Source organism: Gopherus evgoodei, chromosome 14, assembly GCF_007399415.2.
Source record: "Gopherus evgoodei ecotype Sinaloan lineage chromosome 14, rGopEvg1_v1.p, whole genome shotgun sequence".
Lineage (NCBI taxonomy): Eukaryota > Metazoa > Chordata > Testudines > Testudinidae > Gopherus > Gopherus evgoodei.
Genome location: NC_044335.1, coordinates 14297393 through 14317217, shown reverse-complemented (window position 1 = coordinate 14317217; position 19825 = coordinate 14297393). Strand labels below are relative to the sequence as shown.

General features: G+C 41.0%; 1 long non-coding RNA gene across 3 annotated transcripts in view; it reads left to right on the top strand.

The window, feature by feature from the left end:
* Positions 1-19825, top strand: part of LOC115634919 — a 61275-nt gene that overhangs the window by 30545 nt on the left and 10905 nt on the right. For all 3 annotated transcript variants that reach the window (XR_003996474.1, XR_003996473.1, XR_003996472.1), the window contains one exon: positions 18481-18541. This is a non-coding gene — a long non-coding RNA (uncharacterized LOC115634919). The remainder of the gene's footprint in view (positions 1-18480; positions 18542-19825) is intronic.

Below are 19825 nucleotides of genomic sequence, written 5' to 3'. Positions count from 1 at the left end.
CAGGCCAATGGGAGCTGCTGGCAGTGGTGGCCAGTAAGTCCCTCGGCCGCGCCACTTCCAGCAGCTCCCATTGGCCTGGAGCAGCGAACCGTGACCAGTGGGAGCCGTGATTGGCCAGACCTGTGGACGGGGCAGGTAAACAAACTGGCCCAGCCTGCCAGGGGCTTTCCCTATGCAAGTGGTGACCCCAGTTTGAGAAACACTGGATTATATAGTTTCACTTGGTATTCTTCCCAGGGGCTGCAATGAAGCAGTCATCGAGTGGCTCTATCACACTCCGCATCCTGGGAAGGAAAAAGATTCCTTCCACAGTCCACTTCTTACTGAGAGAATCATGTGTCCCTCAATACATAAAACACTTGCAACACTGTGCAATTATAAATGCTCTCCCTAGGTTCTTCTTTTTCTAGACCTGGAAAGTTTTCTTGTTTGGTTTATCTCCTCACTGCACAGTTTCCTTTCACTGAGACACCTATGTTGATTTGAACACATTTTATAATAATTAAAAAGGAAACTGGATTATTTGGATGCTTAAATAATTTTTACTGCATAAATTCCCTATGTTTAAGACATATGGGATATAAGAAGACATGGATGCTCTAGCATACGGATTTTTGTTAGGATGATTGATATCTCTCATATGTCTTTTCAAGTCAACTTTGGTTTTAATAAAGAAGCCTAAAATGTACATTCATGAGTCCTAAGATCAGTGACTGGAAAGAAACTATAGGGCAGCATGGCTTGAAAGCAAAGAACAAATAGTAAATATAAGCTGCCTCAGGCAAGACATTAAATGTCATATGTTCAGTTTAATATTATGTTTGTAGTTCAGACAAGGACCAGGAACATGCACTGCATGAGGGGATTTCAACAAGGACATCAGGCTTAAACTTGACTTTTGCAAAAAGTATCATTATGAGATCTGTAATAACCCTTGAGACAGGAAGAACATCTGTTTGTCGTCTCAGTGTGGTACTACATTCAGCCCTAAAGAGGTAAACTATATTATCAGCTTCCAAGCAGCATGCTTGGAGTTTTATAGATGCCATTTAGGACAGGGAAAAAGGATGCAAAGGGAAAGCTTTATGATTTAAGGAGCAGATCTGTTTCCTAGCTTAATGTTTTTACTTCTAAGAGAAAATGCAATATGAGTAATAATGGAAGGCTGAGCATGACTCAGCCTTTGCCGCACACCCAGCTAACGTTATTGGAGCCTGTCTGAAATTAGATTCTTAATAGCTTTGTCCTTTTTTTTTTTTTTTTTTTTTTTTTTTTTGGAAGTGCCTTTCACTTGAGGATCCCAAATCACTTTACAGACATTAAGCCTCACATCCACCCTGTGAGGACAGCTCTTATTACACCCGTTTCTATAGAGGAGAAATAAAGAGGTTTAGTTACTTTCCCCAAATCACACAAGGAGTCAGAGGCAGATCCAAGAACAGAATTCAGGGGTTCTGGCTCCCAGTACCATAGGTGAACCATTAGACCATATTCCCTGCCTGGGATAATTTGGAGAGGATGTGTGGCAAGAGTGTTACATGTTGTTAGAAATTGGCTTAAAGATTCTGAAGAGTTCAATTTAAGAAAAATAATTAAACATGAGACTTGAAATCTGCAACTGCTAGCAGGAAATCTCTCCAATAGCTGGTGATGGGACACTTGATAGGAAGGGCTCTGAGAAAATTCTTTCCCAGGTGTCTGGCTGGTGGGCCTTGCCCACATGCTTAGGGTCTAACTGATTGCCATATTTGGGGTCAGGAAGGAATTTTTTCCCATGTCAGATTGGCAGAGATCCTGGTATTTTTTTGCATTCTTCTGCAACATGAGGTCTGAGTCACTTGCAGGTTTAATAAACTAGTATAAATGGTAGATACTCTGCATCTTTAAGTTTTTAAATCATGATTTGAGGATTTCAGTAATTCAGCCAGAGATTAGGGGGTCTGTTATAGGAGTGGATGGGTGAGGTTCTGTGGCCTGCAATGTGCAGAAGATCAGACTAGATGATCATGATGGTTCCTTCTTACAAAGACTATGAGTCTGAGATTTCTGAAGAAACCACAACCTGCCTTGTACATTTATCTCTGAAATTTTGCATGTGCTATTATTCATTTGCATGTATAAGCAAACAGCATTTGATTAAGTGCTGTAAGTGCACAGATCAGATACATTGCCACTTTGCATGTACAAATCCTATTTGTGCCCTAATGGCTGCAGCGCCGGTCTGTGTGCTTGGGTGCACAGAAATGTGGCTGCAAATGTAAATATTGATTCAGAAAAGCATCTCTATTGAAGAAAACAATTGAACATGTGCCTCAATTCTACTGATTTTAATGAGAATTAAGCATGTACTTAAGTACTTTCCTGTACCAAGATTTTAAGGAGGGTGTCTTAAAATTTTCCCCCACTGGCAAAGAAAAATAATGATTGTAAATGAAGACAGACATATCCAACCTCATTGCATACAGTAGAACCTAACTAATAGACAGACTGTGCTGACATACAGAAAAGAAGCACAGGCCATGGCTACACTGGCGCTTTACAGCGCTGCAACTTTCGCGCTTATGGGTGTGAAAAAAACACACCCCCGAGCGCTGCAAGATACAGCGCTGTAAAGCCTCAGTGTAAACAGTGCCGCAGTGCTGGGAGCGTGGCTCCCAGCACTGCAAGCTACACCCGTAGAGGATGTGGAGTACGTGCAGTGCTGGGAGAGCTCTCTCCCAGCGCTGGCGCTGCCACCACACTCGAAACTTCAAAGCGCTGCCGCAGCAGTGCTTTGAAGTGCAAGTGTAGCCATACCCACAGTTCCTAACACTAATTCTCCCTCCCACACAGCTCACTCCTCTGATTATTTCAAGAGAATGTATTTTTTGTCAAAGGTCTAGATGCTGGCAGAAATGAATGTGACAGGACCCAAAGTAGCAGACTGTAATATTCCCCAGCAATAAGTCATTGCAATAAAATTGGCAAGCAGCAGGTATCACATTAGCCTGTGAAAGAACAGCAAGCCTATGCAAAGTGATTAAAGTGTCTGTATGATATTCCCACCCCCATCCATCAATGGGAAGAGTAACACTGTTTATAATACCTATGCTAACTACTGACAGATTGCAGGGATTAGACTTTAAATGAACTAAGTGATTGTGAAGCCAAAGATGAATTAAAATTAATACCGAGCTGGAGAGATGGTAGCTTTAGTCCTTTCCTTTTTTGTTAGATTTGTCTGATCTATAGGAGCCAGGAATTGTAGATGTGGGCGAACAATTACAGCTAAAACAACCAGGTATCTAACCATTCAACCATAACGCTACATGAATCTGAACAAAATATATTTTGAGATTTAGTTTATTTAACCTTTTTTGGTACTGTACTAATAGTCTGCCTATTAGTAATGTTCTGCTCATTTTGGTTCTGATCCAGAGCTCCCTGAAGCCAACAGGAATCTTTCTATTTACTTCAGTGTGCTTTGGATCAGGGTCTATATTTTGTTTTTGTGCCTGCCTCTGCCTTTGGGTTCTATCTAGGTCCAGCTATGAACACAAAGTACCAGGTGAGAGGCTGGCCTCCTGTTATGGCAAGCCTGAGTGGAAGCCATCATTAGTATAAAACTGATGCGCGAACTTTTCCTTTGAGATTTCCAGATGAACTTTGCCGATATAAGATGCACCCGTGTTACACTAATAAAATAATACCAACAGGATCTTATAAGAGGGATAAGACAAAATGCCAGGTTTATTGTAAATATAGCAAAAGAGCGAGAAATCAGGATATACGATTCAATATTATTTCATTAACATTCCTTATTCATTGGACACTCATTCATATAAGTTCTGCAGAGTTGTTATAGTTACTAGCCTAGAGGTTGCTGTGGCAGAGTACTGGCCAGGTAGCCTGCACATGAGGGGGGAACTGAGTCCTAGTCAGATGCGCATCCAATGCTCCTGGAGGGTGGTTGCAGAACCAGACTCAAAGTCCCTGAGTTTTTGGTTCTGTTCCTCTAGGATTTTGTCCTTATAGAAGTCTATGAGAATCGCTTCATCATGCTGATGCTTGTTTGAAGTGATTATCAATCAGCAAGTGGCACATCTCTGACTGAGTGTTATCTTGTTCTTCAAGTCTTTAGCCCTCCGGGGCGGGGGGGGGGGATGCAACTTGGGTGGATTTTGGCTTGCCCTGCAGGGTCATTCGGTTATCTCCGTGCTACCCATTCAGCCAATCGTTAAGCTGGCACTCCCATGACCATTCATCCTTTATCTAAATCAAGCATCCATCCACATACATCCTCTATTTTAACATACATTTATCACTTATTACTTCCCTATCTCTTTTAACTTCTAACAACTCTCAGGATGTTGCAAATCTACTTTAACTTTAACATACGTGCAAACAAGTTAAAAGCAAGGAAGAATGGGTAGGGTGTTCTGTTCTGAAGAACATTAGAGTTGTTTTTGCAAAGCCTTATCACTCTTTGAGAACAGACTTTCTCAATTTTGAGAACAATTTAGCAGTGTGGCCTTTCATGTTTTTCACAGAGAGGGAGAGACACAAAAATGAAAAATCAAGAGGCCTGTTCTGTTACCAATATCTTGGAGTTTAAGCTGTGGGGAATTCAATCTTACCCCTTGTCTCTCTTGGCCTCATACTACTTATACACAAAGACTTTATGGTTCTAATACAGAAATTCCCTGATATGGTCCAACACCCAGAGCAGCGGTGGGCAACCTGTGGCCTATCAGGGTGATCCACTGGCGAGACACAAAGCAGTTTGTTTACATTGACTGTCCACAGGCATGGGTGCCAGCAGCTCCCAGTGGCTGAAGTTTGCCGTTTCTGGCCAATGGGAGCTGTGGAAAGCAGCACAGGCCTCATGGACGTGCTGGCCACTGCTTCCTGCAGCTCCCATTGGCCTGGAATGGCAAACCATGGCCACTGGGAGCTGCAGGCAGCCGTGCCTGTGGACGGTCAATGTAAACAGACTGTCTCGCAGCCTGCCAGCTGATTACCCTGACGGGCCTCAGGTTGCCCACCACTGACCCAGATAGTTCCAGTTAGGTTTAGATGGGTATGTGATCTGAACTTTTGGGTGTTTAGTTATACTTCATGGAATTTGGAGTCTTCAGTGCAACACAAACTGAGGGAACAGGTAAAACTAATGAGGTCTAATGTGACTTAAATTCCCCTAGAGATTTGTTTCTAAAGCAAAACAATCCAAGCATAATTATAATCTTTAAGGTTTCTCTGGAGAACATCCCTGGTGACAGAGAACTTCCCAGCTAAGTGCAGCGCTAGTGCAGGGTGTGTTCCAGGCATCCGGGGAGGTAAGAGTGTGGCTGGGACAATCTATGCCATAACTATTCCCAGGGGTAGGACAGCTGTCTTGGGTAGCTGGGCAGAAATTACAAAAGTCCTCAGGTTTCAAAGCAGCCCCAGCCATCCCAGAATCTTTAGGGAGAAAGCTGCCTCTACTCAGTACTTATGTTGGGCTCTGCACTAGTGCTGGGTTGTCTATTATTCAGCCACTGTATGAAATTTTCCATTGAATGTGCTGTTTTTTCAATAAGCGTCATTCACTGAGGGAAGCATTTCTCTCTCTCAAAAAACAGTGGGGACAAGAAAAAAGTTAAAGTGTTTTTCCTCCCCAACAAAATTTCATTTCAATTTTCATTTCAGAAATGTTCATTGAAAATGACCAACCAAACAGAATAACAAAATACTGATTTTTGATTGAATATTGATTTTCATCAAAAAAATGGGTGGTTTTTAAACCAAAATAAAAATTCTTCACTAAAAATGTAATTTCTTAAAAAGGTATTTTTCATCAGCAAAAAAGTTGCGATGGAAACATTTTGACAAGCACTAATAAAGTGCCAATGATGCTTCAGGGAAAGTTGTTTAGATTTAGGTGCTTATGCAACACGGACTGTCACTACAGCCCTTCCCCTGTTATTAGCATCTAGCATTAAGATCATGTATATGAAAACATGGTCTTTTTCTCTGAAAGTTTATCTGCTCTTGTTGCTTATTTTTCCCCATCCCTCCCTTCAAAGTCAGTATCCTCATTTTGCAATGTTACAGTTTGTTGCTGTGCAGGTGAAGAACTAGAATGGCAAAAGACAGCATTAGCTATAAAATCATCTCTGTTTCTACCCCAGTTCTTCATCTGCACAGCAACAAACTGTAATGTATATACATTAGAAATCAGGAGGAGGTGAAATTATGTGGTTTGCAGGGAGAGAAGATTACTTTAAATTATGTCCATTTGTTAATTAGACTTCAGGGAGAATGGTGCAGGTTGGGAAGTCGGAGGATTGATTTGCATTTCAAATAAATCAGGGTTAATATTTATTATTTTCTGAACACTGAAAGCACGATTGCTGTTGTACAGAGTAAAGAGGAGAGTACAGTCTAAATTTGTATTAATCAGCATGACATTCTTTTGTTTGGCTGCATTCTGTCAATTTCTGGAGACAAAATTTCAGCCCTGGCTTTGTATTTTATTTCTGCACCTTATGGTGAGCAGGAAGAAACAGACACACACTTGCTAGCTGAAAACATGGCTGTAGCAATAAAATGAATGAGAAAGCTAGTTTAACGGTAAGCAACTTGAGTTAAATTCTCTTTAGAGTCCCTGAATTTTCTTCTCTTCTTTTTCTATAAAGGCGAGAGCTTGCTTGCTAGCTGAATTTTAACAGGATTTTGCAGCTGTGTCCATAGATGTATAATTTCTAGAAGTCAGATTCTAAGCAAATTGTAGGTAAGGTAGATCCCTAGCTGAGAGATGTCTTTTTTCTTTCTTTTTTTTTCTCCTGATTGCACTTTTCAGCTAGGAGTTGTAATAAAGGAGCTGGCTCTTGCGGTTTCACTTTCTGTACCACTACGAGGACCCCCCGCCCCAAAAAAGCATATTGATTTTCAAATCTGAAAGTCTTGCCCTCTCCTGTAATTGTGTTTGCTCAATTTCTGCAAAATACCAGATGCCTCTTTTGCAAGGTTCCAAATTTCCAACAAAATGGATGGATTTATTCTGACAACCGTATGACTGTATGTGAAATGGAAAAAACAGGGTCAATGAGGTTCCCCCATCTAACTTACTTCAGTGCAATGTGGCATGCTTACCTGCTCTAGGTTAGTGGTAAGCAGATTCAAAAGGGTGCAGGACAGTTGAGTCTGCAGCCCTTTGTCTTACACTATGCAACTGTCACTCAGAGCACATCTACGCATTCACGGACATGAGCAGCCTTACTTCCTAATAGCCCAACCCTACTATTAAATATAGGAGTGAATGAACAAGTTCATTTGAGCCTCGTCTACTCTAGGAGAATTACTAACTGCTGACTATGGGTGTAACTCAACATGATTTAACGGCAAGTGTAGACCAGGGCAAACTGTATTCAGCACATATACTCAAACTTTGCTCAGTGCCTGACTCTCACAAATGATACATCTCTCTGTGTGATTTGGAGATTAACACTCTGTAAAGTTGAATATGAGGGGACTTAGTCCATTTAAAGAACAGGATTTTGTCCTAACGTGTAGCCGTGGCTCCCAGTCAAATATCAAATCTACCTTTTGAAATCATGACAGGAAGCTGTGGACCCCATCATACAGATCAAGTACTTTATTTTTTCAACACCAATATATTGCTTGGGAAGTTGTATAGGAGAGGTGGGCAACCTGCGGCCCCACAGGGTAATCTGCTGGCGGACTGCGAGACAGTTTGTTTACATTGACTGTCTGCAGGCATGGCCGCTTGCAGCTCCCAGTGGCCGCAGTTCACTGTTCCCAGCCAATGGGAGCTGTGGGAAGTGATGATCAACACATCTCTGCGGCCAGTGCTGCTTCCCGCAACTCCCATTGGCTGGGAATGGCGAACTGCAGCTACTGGAAGCTGCAAGCAGCTGTTCCTGCAGACAGTCAATGTAAACAAACTGTCTCGCACTCCGCCAGCAGATTACTCTGATGGGCCGCAGGTTGCCCACCATTGTAGTATAGCATCCTAGCTTCAGAAATTAATTGAGCATGTAGTTACATGATTGTAAGGCTTGAAAAACTACACTCCTTAAGAGGGTAATTGGGCCTTAAAGGAACTTTGACCTCTCAGGCAAAAACATATTGGCCAACATAAACTAAGCAGTGATGTTTAGGTGTTGATGAACAATGGAGTGTGTTATGCAATTTATTGTCCTGAGATAACATTTTAATTGACTTTTGGGCCCCACGGTATATAAGCTTGTTCACAAAGTTAATAGAAACAGCCACAAAACCTAAATAATTGATGTGCTAACTAAGCTCAATTAAATAGCTGATTCCTTTAGAGAAAAAAGAAATTAAAGGATCATTATACATCTTATCTGGATATGAACTGGCAAGTTTCCACCTTGAATCTCCTTTCAGGGGATTTCCATGTGGCTATTTGATAGCCTAAAGTGACTATGATTTTTATGTGCAGTCTGATTCTCAAAGACTCCTGTACATTACAGATAACCTGGTTCATTAAAATTTGTCTTACAGAAGGTACATTATTCATTTTCATAGCTTCATTTATTGATTTAATATAATCAGAAATGCAAGTTTTTAAAAGAATCCAATACAGTGTGCATGTGTAAATGTTCATCTGCTCTAAGTTAGAAATAGCTCTAAAATATTTGGATTACTATAAATCCTAAAGCCATGCTCAGTTCTTCTAGACTTTTACCTAGAGAGATGGGAGTGCATTGCTGGGAGCTGATGTGATGTGTATTTTCTGTAAATGATTTAGAGTGGAACAGTTTGTTTTCTTCAGTGTATTTTTCAATGGAAAATCCTACCTTATTAGCCCTAAAATAGCAAGACAAGCCTTAATCTGAAGGCTTGTTTAGACAACTCACTGACTACTGTAGGCAGAAGGCTATGGAAAGCTTGACATCAATTAGCATACATATTAGATGTCAATAGTATCTCGAGCAACTAATTCATAGCTGTCTAAACAAGGATAAAATTTGCTAAGATGTTGCTTACCCATCTCATGCAGCAATGGGGACATAACTATTAAAGAACCAGCACCCATCCTGAGTGAACTGGTCCTGTTCTTGGGGAGATCCCCAAGAGTATAAATCTACATCTTATGCAATGGAGGAATAGAAGAGTCATATCTTGCTTCCTAACTCTATGAATTTTATCTCCTTGTTACACTGCCAATCAGACCTTCCACCTCTGGGGACAAGAATCAACTTTTATGTTCTAATATTTAATTAATCACACATCAGTGGCTATGGCAGTGACTTTCGTGCCTGCTTGCTCTCTCTCTATCTGGATATCTTTTCCACAACTACAGGAGACCCCAGTCTGTCAGGTCAAACTCCTAGAGACAAAAGGACAAAACTTCACCCCTTTTATACTCTCAGTTGTTGACTTGTCATGCCTGAGCTGATTTTAGGGAATTCTGTTATGCAGGATTAAAATGTTTTAAATAATAAAAATAGAAGCCATTAGAGGTGTAATGCAAGTAGGGGAATATAAAATATGAATAAGTATTTGAGATAGGCTTTGCAGTAGATTGAGGCCTAGTAAGGCTTGTTAGTTTAACTACTGTTAGCTTAAGTGTCGCAGGCAGTTAGCATGAGTGCTTGACCAAGGTCAGGAGATTTAGCAATAAGTATCTTGTGACAAACAAGTAACCATGAGATTAACCACATTATTGTGTTGGAAGTACTTGGCAATGTATTGATGCAAATAGCTTATGTCAGTAACTGGAACCTCAATGATGGTTTCCTGGAAAGCCACACATGGCGGGGGACCACAGGGCAATTTAAACACTGTCACTGGACATAGGTGGATTTACAGAAAAAAGTTATAAATCAAGATATATTCCAGCCACTGGTGGGCTCATCAGGGTGACAGTATGGTAGAAGCCTGGATTATCACCACCCACTTATGGTGGTCTCCACTTACTTTTCCTTCCATCTTCTTCTCTGATACTTCTGATGGTCTCTGTATGATTGCGAGTATGCACAATGCAGGGGATTGTTTTGCTATACTTACTTTGCTTTTCTATGATTGCTATTACACTTGTGTGTATTTAAGTACTAAAGTCCTCGTGTCTCTGTGTGATTCACCAATCTCATCTCCTATAATAGATTTACATATCTGCCTGAGTAAAGAACCTGTTATAAGTGACCTGTGTAATTTTACACTCTAAATTAATCAAAGACTATACAGTTTAAGCATTAAGGTCCTGATCCAAAGCCTACTGAAGTCTGTTGACTTTGCATCAGGCCCTAAGGTAAAGGGTCTCAGGTGAGACCAGACACACTCCCCCATGGCTGGTATTCCATACAACCCCAGTGATAAGGGCAGATAGTTCTCTTCAGGGGCAGACATTTAACTTCCTAATGGAAGGCCTATGTATCCAACCTAGAATACATCACAAAATAAAGCAGTGATAAAAATAGCTTTGTGACATTTTGTACAAGAGAGGTGAATGCAGGAGGAGATATGCTGTCAACAGTGGAGGCTGATCATTCAGTGACGATCTCTGTACACTGTACAAACCTCACATTTCTTTTCTCTATGCTGCTGTACTTCAGTATACCCACAAAAAAATCTAAAGTGTATGGCTGTCTACTTTTTCTTTGCTGCTTCCCATGAGTGGCATAAGCAGAAAAAACAGGTGTTCCCTACATCTCAGTCTCAGCAACATCAAGGTCCAGGGAGAATGGTTGGAAGAGGCTACATCATAAAATTGAAAAAATGAGGGAAGTACAATCTGCTTCACATTTTTGGCTGTTATCTGATTTCTGTCAGTGAGGAGAAATATTGATTTTTTTATTCTCATTGGCAGAAAATATTTGAAAACATCAGCATGTGGAGGTGTAAAACATTAAATGTAATTCTGCATCTGAGCATGTCATAAACAGATAGTTAAGGGTTAATGTTTCTTTTACATGTAAAGGGTTAACAAACAGGGAACCAAAAACACCTGACCAGAGGACCAATCAGGAAACAAGATACTTTCAAATCTCGGTGGAGGGAAGCCTTTGCTTGTTTTTTTGGGGTTTTTTTTTTGTTCTCTCTGGGTTCTGAGAGTAACCACATGTACCTACAGGCTCCCTAATCTTCTGTTCAAATTTAGTAAGTACAAAGGTAGAAAGGCGGTTTAGTCTTTTTGATTGTTTTTCTTGATTTGCAAATGTGTATCTGGCTGGTAGAAATTTAATATGCATTTGGCTGGAAGTATTTTAAATTGTATTTCTGCTGGGGGAGGCTTTTCTGTAGTGTCTATAAGCTGAAAGACCCTGTAACTTTTACCATCTAAATTACAGAAACAACTTTTACTTTTTTTTTTCTTTCTTTTTATTAAAAGTTTTGCTTTTTAAGACCTGTTTGATTTTTTCCCCTTGTTGAGTCTCAAGGGAATTGAGTCTGTACTTAACAGGGAAGGAGAAGTGAGGAGCGAAGGGTGGAATCCCTTTGTTTTAGATTCACAGAGCTTGAATCTGACTATCTCTCCAGGATAGCCCGGGGAGGGAAAGCCTGAGAAGGAGAGAGAAGGGGTTTGAATTACAGTGATCTTCCAGGGTAACCCAGGGAGGGAAAGCCTAGGAGAGGCACTGGTGAGGGAAAGAGTTTACTTTCTTTGTGTTAAGATCCAGGGGGTCTTGGGGGTCCCCAGGGAAGGTTTGGGGGGGACCAGAGTGTATCAGGCACTCCAAGTCCTGATTGGTGGCAGCTATCAGATCTAAGCTGATAATTAAGCTTAGGGGAATTCATGCTGGTACCCCATCTTTGGGACTCTAAGGTTCAGATTGGGGAAATATACCATGACAGAGCATAAGGTTTCATCACTCTGTGGCTGCTAAGAACCTAATCCTGCAAAATGCTGAGCTCTTCCTCCAAGCTGCTGAGCCCACACAGGATCAGGAAAATGCCAAAACACCCTACCAAAAAGCCCCAAACTAATTTTCAGTGTTGTTATAGCCATGTTGGTCCCAGGATATGAGAGAGACAAGGTAGGTGAGATAATATCTTTCGTTGGACCAAGTTCTGTTAATGAAAGGTATAAGCTTCCAAGCTACACAGAGCTCTTCTTCAGGTCTTCTTTGAGTCTTTGGTAGCTCACAAGTGTGTACCTTCCACCAACAGAAGTTGGTCTAATAAAAGAGATTCCCTCACCCACCTCATCTCTTGCTCTAAAAAAATTGATTCCACCCCCCCACCACAATTTTTCCAAATTTCAGTCTACTCAAGAGTTGGTCAAAAGATGGAGAGAAGGGAAATTCTTAAAAATCTAGTTGAAAAATATTCCCATTTATTTTTCAAATTTTGAAAAAATTTGAAATGTTAATTTTTCTAAACTTGAAAACTTCCAACCAGCTCAGCAACTATTAGGTTTGGGCCTTATCTGCTCACTCTAAGTCTGGCCCTATGATCTGTTGGCTCCTGATCTTTGGTTTGGCACCAACTAGAAGCAACAGATTTAATATTACTGTTCATAGAGCCTTAATTTTTTTCGTTGTAAGCTTAAATCCTGGTAAGTAAAAACAACTAATTAAACTTCGAGGTCACTTTGCAGAACCCTTGGTGAAATATGACAAAATACAGGACATTGGCATTCTGAAGTCCAGCAGTCTGAAATGCAAATTGCAATATATCAGCTGTGACCCAAGAACCCCTTAATGCCAGCAGGCAAGGGGGTTATAGGAATATCCTGATTCTGATATGTACATTCTGGTTCACAAAAGAATGTCATGTGAGATCTTGAATGAAAACTGGGGTTACACTGGTCGATGTTATCACTGTGAAATGTAGGTACAGATTTTATGTAAGAGCTATGTTTATATATACAGAAAATATGTTTTAAAGTCTCTGTCAAGACAGAGGTGAAAAACAGGTTTTCTTCCAGACAGGAGATAAGATATGTGTATCTCTCTATTGGGATGTAAATTAAATGTAAGTTAACACAATGGATGCCAATTTACATACAAAGTCAGATGTTAATGAAGAGATGTGACGTCAACAGGTGTTTATCCTATCTCTGAATACAGACAATTAACTTGAGGGGAGGGTTAATATGTAGGAGGTAAAGAAGACTTTCCCCCCTTCCCTCCCCACCCCCTGCACCTCGGATGTAAAAATACAGCATATTACATTCATGAAAATGGGATCTCAGCTAGCATCCGATAAAAATGCTGAAGAAAACATTGGGTAAGATAATCTCCTGTCTAACAAAGTTTTAATCTGTTAATTAAGTTTAGTGTCTAGAAAGCACGTTATGATTTTATTTTATATGTAACCGTTTGTTGCCAATATCCTTACTCAGTATCACCTGAATCTTGAATCTTTTCACCATAAATGTATCAAGTGCTATGATGTTAAGCAAAATGGTAGTTCTGAGTTGAATTTTGCAAGCTGATGTGTATGCAAGCTGTTCTGCAGGCAGCTGACCTGGTATTTTTCTGAGTTGCCAATGACAGGGTCTGGCTATCAAAAGGGAATGCATCAAAGGGACTTGGAGACTGGGATGCACCTACTGTTAACCTTTAAGACAAAGTAAGAGATGGCATAGTCCAGAGGAGAGTGCTTGACTGGCTAGAAGACTGGGGGTGTTAGGAAGCTGACACCCAGTCATGCACAAGAAAACACCACTACCCTGGAAACAAGGATTAACAAGGTGACACACAGTCCTGGGTACTCTGAGAATCATCATGTTGGTTTACAATTTTTTTAGATGAAAAATTGTATTGTTGTTTGTTGTTGGTATTGCAGTTGAAACTTTGGGTCTCCTGGAATGAGATCAAGGTCCCACTGTGACAGATACCGTACAAACACAGAGGATGAAATCCTGGTCCTATTGAAATCAATAGGAGTTTTGCCATTGACTTCAGTGGGGCCAAGATTTCACCCACAGTGAAAGCCAGTCCTTGCCCCTAAGGATCTGCAGTTTAAATAGACAAAATAAAGGGTGGGAGGAGAAACAGAAGCACTGAGAAGTGAAATGACTTGCTCAAGGTGACGCAGCAGGTCAACAGCAGATCCAGGAATAGAATATGGATATCCTTATATAAGTTAGTTACTAACTACACTGAAGATTTGGGATTGCTGTCTGCTCTGTACGGGAGGCCTAATTACTCACTCAGGTCAACATCGCTTATGATTGTGAAGCCATCTGTATCTCATTAATATAAATTCCATTCTCTCCAGTACAGTTATAGCATTATGGGACTGGCATGTTCCAGATAGAGGGAAAGTGAAACACATTCCTCTCTTTAGAAAAACAGGAACAGTTTTCTGGCAACATACAAATAAACATGCATCCAGAAAGAGAGATTATTCCCGTTTACTCCTGCTGAGATGCAATATGTCAATTAAAATATTAACATTTTTAATTCAGCAGATTGATTTTCACTTTGCCTTATTTTAAAGTAATTCATCTTTGTTTGCTGCCTGAAAGAGATGTGATTTGTTTATTCATTGTCTAGTCGAAAATGGTGATTGGTGTATGAAGCACTTACTTCCAGTCTCTTCTTCCTCTCTAACACTCCTTCCATAAACCAGTACCACTGGCAGCTTGGGCATTACAGAGGCAGAGGAATGCAATAGCAGGTGGTGATGTGCATCCTGAATTAAGGCACATTGTCAGAACCAGGGTATGGCTACAGTAGATGAGCCTTATTCTGCTCTCTCATTAGTTTTACACTGGTGTCAGTTTATTGACTTCAGTAGAGTTTTTCATTACTTAAATTGGTGTAAGTGAGATCAGAATCAGGCCCCATGTAGCTGCATTAGACGTAGCTTTACAAACAGCGGTATCTATCCATTATCTTTAGGAATATCACATTCACACCAACTTTAAAAATAAAAATATAAAAAAAGAACTCATAGTAGTGTGAGAATATGCAAGGAGAAAATCACAAAAAGTTAAGGCATTCAAGGATTAGAGCACGACACAGGGAAACAGGACTCTTCTTTTGTTACTGACTTGTTGCATGACCAACACTCGGTCAACATTTTCAAGTTTAGGTTCCTAAAGCTCTGCAATGAAATTGGGAAGTGAAATAATTGACACAGTGTTCAGAAGCACTAAGCTCCTGCAAATCCCACTGAATTTTTAGACACCTAATGATGTAATTAGGAAGATAATTTTAGGCACCTAAATTTAAAAATGTTGGCCTTAATCGGTACCTCAAAGGGCTATTGTGAAGAGTACTCTATGTTTCCAAGGTCTTTAGGTTACTTGGTTGAAAGGTTGTTTAAGTGAAAAGAGAGAGTGAAAACAATAATAATGTAGAGTCTAATATAGGAATATTTGTTAAACAGATCAAAAAGCATTCTAGATAATCAGTAATATTATAACTACACAGATTTTTAGGGCCAGATTTTTAGCCCAGCCATAAGACCATTCTGGTGCTCACAATTTTGTGAGCACAAACAAGTGCAGGTACATTTGTGTGCCCACAATTATTTCCAGTGATGATTTATAAAATTAATAGTGATGTAACATTTTTCACCTGCCGGTCCAATGTCCTGGACAGAGGTACAAGTGCTGCCATTTTTCAGCTCTAGAAGCTAGTAAGAGAAATGACTTGTTCAAGTTAATCGATTACCCAATGGCACCTCTGGGAGTAGAACTCAGATGTCCTGACTCAGATCAGAGGCCTACCACTGGACCATACTGCCACTCTATTTAACTGGAAGGAAAATTTTCGATGAAAATTTGTACATGAAAAATTATAAAATGTTCCTTATTTTCCAGTCAAATGTTTATCATTTAAATGTCTAAGACTTGATCCTGTAACCAGTAACATCAGGGACAAAGTCTCTACTGATTTCAAAAGTGCAGGACTCTAAACAATTATTTAGAGAACATCAGATACTTTAGTTTCTAAATGACCCGAACAGCAAAAAAATGTTAGTGTTGCAAATGACAGGCTGAAAACCACAGGCCAATGCTGGGCGATCTGTCTCTTAGGCCATGTCTACATCTAAAATTTTGCAGCGCTGGTTGTTACAGCTGTATTAGTACAGCTGTATAGGGCCAGCGCTGCAGAGTGGCCACACTTACAGCAACCAGCACTGCAAGTGGTGTTAGATGTGGCCACACTGCAGCGCTGTTGGGCGGCTTCAAGGGGGGTTCGGGGAACGCGAGAGCAAACCGGGAAAGGAGACCAGCTTCGCCGCGGTTTGCTCTCGCGTTCCCCGAACCACCCTGCAACCGCAGGGAAGGAGACCTGCTGCTCGGGGGTTCGGGGAACGAGAGAGCAAACCGGGAAAGGAGACCAGCTTCACCGCGGTTTGCTCTTGCGTTCCCCGAACCACCCTGCAAACCGCAGGGAAGGAGACCTGCTTGCTCGGGGGTTCGGGGAACGAGAGAGCAAACCGGGAAAGGAGACCAGCTTCGCCGCGGTTTGCTCTTGCGTTCCCGGAACCACCCAGCAAACCTCAGGGAAGGAGACCTGCTTGCTCGGGGTTCGGGGAACGCGAGAGCAAGCCGGGGAAGGAGACCAGCTTGATTACCAGAGGCTTCCTCAGGTATGCTGGGATACCTGCTTATTCCACGGAGGTCAAGAAAAGCGCTGGTAAGTGTCTATACTTGATTACCAGCGCTGGATCACCAGCGCTGGATCCTCTACACCTGAGACAAAACGGGAGTACGGCCAGCGCTGCAAACACGGAGTTGCAGCGCTGGTGGTGCCCTGCAGATGTGTACACCTCCTAAGTTGCAGCGCTGTAACTCCCTCACCAGCGCTGCAACTTTCTGATGTAGACAAGCCCTTAGTATTTACCTTCTCATAGCAGTAATTAAACTAATGAAGAATCTATGCCTGTCACTTCGCTCACATTGGTTCCATTAGAATCAAATCTCTCCTTTAAAATGTGGGAACCTGAGCACAAAAATTGCTCAAAAACTGACTACCCATTTTGATCAGAACTATACTTCATTTTTGAAAGCAATTATTATGGTTCTTGACAAATGTAATATTCTTGCTGTAATCTTATTAATAGTAGCAGCAATACTAAGACAAGTTGCAGTCAGGATGAATTTACCGCCAGAGCTAAACTATTTATTTTCAATGATACTCATTTTTTTGAGCTGATGGTTTAATTCTCCAAACCAGCTGCTAATAAATAGCATTTGGAAAACCAGAGGTGGGGAATTAAATAACAATATTATCCACTCTTGAAAAACGAAAGTTTTGAGACAGGTATGTACAGTATTTCTTTCTCAAGCGGATTTTTATCTTTTGACTAGAGCAGAGAGACTGGGAGATATGCAGTGCCTAAAGTGTATAAAACATAAAGAAGTTAATTGTAAATAACTACCTTTTCAAAAGCAAGCTTTGGGTGTTGAAAATGTTGGGTGGATGAATTTAGAAAATCAGGATACCCAAAATCTTGGAGAAGTTTACCATAAATATAGTGATATGATTTGCACAAAGACTTGATGTTAATCTATTTATTTTTCTGTACTTGAGTGGGGAAGGGGAGATGTATATGTGGAATACTTAGTTGAATTGTATCTCAAATGTATCTTCAGAAGAAAGGTAAAGTTTTTAACAGCCAAGAGTCATCTGAAGCTTTATCTACAGTAGACAATTGCATCATTGCTGTTTGCAGTGGTTTTGTCATAGTGTTTCAGGTTGCAACACAGCATCCACACTGGCCGTGATGTTTGGAAGTAGAGTAAGCACCACATCTAATACACTTGCTCCCTTCTACTAATAATAGATTTGTAGATTTCTATGTGATAGCAACTTGGCAAACACACCATGGATTGAACCAGGGGCCTCCAGAGCTAAAAGCATGAGAGGCTACAGCTTGAGTTAAAAAAGTATCTTTTATCTTGCAGAAAATTGAAAAGGGTCTGTTTGGAACATTAAATTTAATCTTCAGTTCTGAACAGCACCTAGCTGGTACTATAATAGCCTCAGATCCTCTGCAGATTGGGCACAGAGGGGGACCTATGGTACACACTCAGTAGTGTGACAGTCACACCTATCCCATGCTGCCTGGCAGAGTTTGCTGGCCCATTCCTGGAACAGGTGCATGATGTTTATGACACGGCATATATTGTGTATTTTGCAACTGCTGACAGTTTTGGATTGTTCCAGTGGATGCTGTGAATGGCCCTGTCTCGAACAAGGGTCTGTGGATGTATTGCAAGGACTAGGGATGACACTCTGCTAAGCCATCACACTTACATGTGGTATGGTAGAGAGTCCCTGGCAGCCTGGAACGTACATGATGAGTGCCATATCTTTGGGTGGTGGTGCTTGGGGATCAGGGAACTGTTTTTATGACTGTTGAGAAAGTTCCACCTTACTTCCTCCCCATTTCATGCAAGGACCCAAGACACTACAGATCATCTGGTGAAGAGAATTGAGGAAAACATTAGTTCATGGGGAATTAAGTAGAGATCTGGGATTTACTCAGGTGGGCTAGATGAGTTGTCTTGTGTATCTGTGTGTGATATTACTAGTGCCTTGGTTCTTGTTTTCTTTTTTTCAGACCTTTGAAGTCTGTGATACAGCTGAAGCAGTTGCATCACTATGGCGCAAATCCCAATAAGGTAAGTGCAGTCATGCATTGCTCTAATGCAGTCAAAGCTTGAAATGCAAGTTCTCATCTCATGTTCCCATTTAACCTTGGTCTGGCAAGAATGTGGAAAAAAATCCTCCATAATCTCCTTACATGGGATTCATGGAATGGCTTCCAAACATGCCATGCTTCAACACTGAGCTATTGAAGATCGGGCTTGTAGCTTGCATTAAACTGTCTATTGTAGGTCAGTCTAAGAAGCTTCTGTTTTGCAGAAAATTGAAAAAGACTGTTTGGAACAAGGAAAACCAGAAAGCGCCAGTTTGCCACATGTCCAATACTGACTGTAAATTCTTGGACTCCTATTGTAGCAGTGTTGGGCCCAGTGGAGTTAAGCCAGGGATGAATTTGGCACTTGATGTCTTTTCTGTTGTGGGCCAAAAGAAACAGCTTGTGAGGAGGTGTTGGCCAGGGGATGAGATGACAGAAATGGCAGTCTGTAGTCTCGTATCAAACTGCAATTTGAGAGTGTCCTTCAGTAAAAAAATAATGGTGTAATCTCAGTGTATGCTAGGGATGATAACAAGGAAAATCAGAGAACCACTGCTGTCACCTCAGACTTCATAACCAAATAAAGAAAAAAATGGCCTAGGAAAGAAGAATTCTGCAGGCACCACGATTTACAATCCTGTTGACATAATTTACTATCTGAGAAAATGAAATTTCCTGTGTTTTTAGATGGATAGGAGTGTTTGGTTCTAGCAGTAGATTTCCTCTCCTACACTCCTCCTGCAGCGAAGTTTTCTGTATTTCTGTTTCACCTTGTGAACACGTTATCGTTAGCTGAGATTTTCATGGAGAGGTCAGCTGGCAAACAGGGTCCAGCAGTGAGAGCATTAGCCTGGGACATAGGAAAGTGGGTTCATTTTTCTGATCAGACACCAACTTCTTATGTGACCTTGGGAAAGTCATGTAGCCTCTTTGTGCCTCAGATCTTCATATGTAAAATGGGGGTATTAACCCTTCCCTACCTCACACAAATGTGATGAGGATAAGCACAGTAAAGATAGTGAGGTGCTCAGATCCCATGGTGATGGGGGCTGTACAAATACTTTAGCTAGAAGGCAAACTTTCTGATTATAAAAGGCTCACAACCCTGAACAAAAATAAGCATGCAGAAAGAAGGGTGACTACAAAAAGCATGCAACATTAGCAGAAGCAGTATTTAATGCTGCAAATAATGCAACCTATTGTTATATGATACAATGGGAGAGAAGGAAGGGTAGGATGAAGGTTTATAGCAATATGGTCATGC